The 3,866-nt window shown below is 37.1% G+C and overlaps 1 long non-coding RNA gene across 1 annotated transcript; it reads right to left on the bottom strand.

Moving 5' to 3' along the window:
- Positions 1-1,024: 1,024 nt before the first annotated feature.
- Positions 1,025-2,308, bottom strand: LOC148573175 (uncharacterized). Its single transcript, XR_015904732.1, has 3 exons — positions 1,950-2,308; positions 1,737-1,822; positions 1,025-1,645 (listed from the first exon to the last, which is right to left on the bottom strand). It is a non-coding gene; the product is annotated as an uncharacterized LOC148573175 (long non-coding RNA).
- Positions 2,309-3,866: the final 1,558 nt, after the last annotated feature.

Below are 3,866 nucleotides of genomic sequence, written 5' to 3'. Positions count from 1 at the left end.
AATAAAAAGCGTAACGCTCTGAAACAACGTAACTTGCGTACCAAGAAAACTAAAGATCATAGATATGAATAAGCGAAAGAGTAAGTAGAGAGCCAAGAATACATCATAATTAGCTCCTGACTCAGCCTGTGAAGTCAAGGCTGGCCGGAAAATATTTATATACATATATATACAAGTATCCTAAAATACCCAAAATACAGAAATAAGACCCTAACTCTCCTTTAACCTCTATGAGGGACAAAATAATCAAGTTTCTTCGAGAGAAAGCTAAATACATATATACATAAACTGATAACTCCAAAAGAACCCAGGGACTGCTCCGCTTCAAGAATCCAGACGCCTAGCAAGGAGCCTCTCGACCTGCATCTGAAACAACATAGTATGGGGTGAGAACCAGGGGTTCTCAGCATGGTAACACTACAACAAATCCGGTACTTTGTGGCGGTTTTTGGAATCGTTAAACATTTCGCAGCAGTTTAATGAAACGCCAGAAGATGGGGCGGGGGTAAACGGCTAGCGGCGATTTTTTTAACCGCTGGAATAACCGCAGGGAAATGTCAATGGGTTTTGCGGTGGTTATTACCCGCCGCAGTATGAGGATGAAAAATGATATTTCCCATTTTGCAGTGTTTTATAACCGCCGCTAAATGCCAGTGATTTAAAACGACGTCGTTTTGTGACGGATGATAACCGCCGCTAAATATCAAGAAAATAGACATTATTACTATTTTGCGGCGGTTAAAAACCGCCGCCAAATTCAAATTTTCCATTAAAATTTTAGATTTTCTATTATTTTGCCTCTTTTGAAAAAGTTTGTTTATTAAACTTTAATTTTTTTATTTTTTAATTAATTTAAAGAAATTACAACCAAGTAAAATAGCTCAATTAACAAAACAAACCAAATTAAATATATGCAAACATAACATTTATAATGAAATTGTCATAACATCAACCAAAATAAAGTAAGAATGCTTAAGTTGAAGAAAATAAGCATAAAGCACTAAACCAACTTAAATGCAAAAGTATCTAAGAACATTGATTGAAATTCAAAATTTTTATTGCGGGTCGTGACTGCCAGATGAAGATGGCCCTGCGCATGACGAGTTCGGTGTAGCTCCAAAAAAAACCAGCTCTGCAGCAACCTCAGCTGGCAAATTGCCTCCTTGCTGTTGGACTAGATATCCCAAGACCTTATGTATCGACTGTGTCTTCGCCTGCTCTTCTTCTAGCTTAGCCATCAATTCTGCAATCCTCCTCTCGTACTCTTCATTGGGATCTGCAGAACCCGATGGTTTTCCAGCAGCGTTACCAAAGACTTGAGTATGACATGGTCCAGCACCTAGGGCACAAACTCGTCCCGGGTGCTCCTTTCCAAGAACTTGTGCTAGCGAATCATTTTGTGAAAGGTGCTTAGAGGATCCATCCTGTCTCTCAACATTCGCAATTGCTTCTTACAAATATACAACATTGAAAAGGCATGAGTTAACAGTAGCACGATATACACAGTAAGCTAAGTTGCTTGAAATTTTCAAACATGACTTACACTAACAACACATGCATCGGGATAGATATACGAGCCATCTTTTTTCTTATGAGTCATGATAAACAACTCTCCTCTACCAACGGGCCTTCCTTGCTCTTTCTCCTATATCGTTGATATCGACACAATTTAGTAAACAACAACAACATATTCAGGAAGATTAATCAAAATCTTAATGCAAATAATGACTTATTACCACTTCGTCCATTTTTCTTGCCAATGTTTTGGAGCCCCAGTATGTGTGTAAAGTTGCTTGCTCTGATTTAAAGCGTTCTGTTTACACTTTTTCCATGAACAAATAACAGAACAAATATAAATGAGAAAGAGATGTTGAATATAAAATGTAAGGGGAGTAATATGTATACACATGTATGTTTTTGCGGAAATAATAAAATATACCAAGGCTTACCTTTGTTTCTTCCTTCTAGCGATAGTCAAGGAACTTTTTCCATTCATTTTCTTCTATTCCTTTCGGGCGATGCTCAAGATTTTACTTATAAGTCCTTATTTCTTTGTAACACTTATGATACAAGTTGTGCCTTGTATCCTTCCAGTTCTTTCCTATCCTCTTCATAATATCGCGCTTTATTTTTCCTCCGGCATCGTCCTCATAGTGAAAGACCCGCTGTAATTAGTTGACATTGTCATTACCTGAATATTCCGGAGAAATAGTTCCTGACAGTCTAGATGGAGAAGAATCTGATTCAGAAGACAATTTAGATGATATCTCCTCTGTTGCAGTCGACACATCCATGCAGTTTGATCTCAATAAGGTTCTGGAAGAAGACAATGAAACTTTTGAAGACCAACAAGATAAACAAGATGATATACATGTTAAGAAAAGGTGCTTTGATCTGAACAAAATGCCATGGTATGGAGATGACACATCAGATCCTCTAAAACGTGAAGCCCATAGATTCTTGACAGAGTATTTTTTGCCAGGTCAATACGATGTTGGAGAAAAATTTTGATCTTTTATTATAATAGTTACATTGATTCCCTTAGTTTAATGATTTGGGTCACAGTTGTACATGTTTAGCTACTTTTAGAGTTTCTTAATTTAGGTTTAGTAAGGCATAACTTCAAAGAGGAGTAACTTTGATTTATCCTCTATAGAACTTTATTTTAACTTTATAAATTCATAGTATGATTTTATTTTCTTCTTTGACATCCATGATTGAATGCAATTTTAAATGCCAATAACGTAATCAAGAAAATCTTATTGGTAAATTTGTTCACATGAGTTAACATATAGAACTTATTTAACTTGTGAATTTTTTTATGTAAAACGAATGTAGAAAATGTGTTACGAGTTTAAGTAACAATTATTTAAACATATGTAGATTAAGATAGTAGTCTTTACTTAACTAGATTATACCCAAATGGTTATTACTAAAGAGAACAATGCAATATGTGGTAATACGCATTTTGCGATGGTTTAAACAAAACCGTCGTAAAATGTAAAACAATAACTCACCCGGCAGTACATATAGCGGCGATTTTCGAAAAGACACCATGAGATGCAAACCTGATTGAAATATAGCGGCGGTTTGAAAAAAACCGCCGCTAAATGTCAGCCTGATTGCAGCCCCAACCCCTACCCGCTGCTATATGCGCCGCAGGTTGTCGTTTCACGGCGGTTTTACAAAATCGCCGCAAAATTTCTGCCGCTATCTGCCGGAATTGTTGTAGTATAAAGGTACCACGCATATAATATATAAGATCTTGGGAATGCCAGAAGCAATCCTAGAACTCCAACATATAGTTATAAAACTTAAACTCTAAGCAGAAGCCATAAAAGGGGATAAATGACCTAAAAGGTTCTAAACTTACCTACTCTAATCCTAACACTAACCCCAAACCGGTCCACCCTTCCTCCGCTCCTCTATCACCAATGATTCAGCAGAGACAAACAACCAAACAATTACACGCACAAGTAGGAAATAGATAGTGCAGGTAGCATAAAATATATTCAGTTAGGCAACCCTAAGTAATGCATAGCAGACAAAACAAACAAATGCACATGATGTATACCTGTCCTATGGCTGATGAGGCTCATCTGTCGGTTATTCAATCAACCCGACAAGTTTGAAAACCTTAGACTGTCCCTTGTCGCGCATCCTATGAGTATATGCATAGATTTCTCATTCATTCATCATTTATATAATCATTCATTCATTTATATATCACTCAATGGGGGATATCCATTCCCGAGAATTTATACGTGCCTGGTCACCCTTACGACGTAGGGTCAACAAAGTATCGAGTTTCAATCTGGAACATGTGGTGGCAAGCCATGGTTCTGTTACCCAGGAAAACTCGTATC

This window comes from Arachis ipaensis, chromosome B2 (assembly GCF_059453495.1).
Source record: "Arachis ipaensis isolate K30076 ecotype BB chromosome B2, ASM5945349v1, whole genome shotgun sequence".
Lineage (NCBI taxonomy): Eukaryota > Viridiplantae > Streptophyta > Magnoliopsida > Fabales > Fabaceae > Arachis > Arachis ipaensis.
The sequence above is the reverse complement of the archived record's forward strand: the minus strand, read 5'-3'. Positions and strand labels throughout refer to the sequence as shown.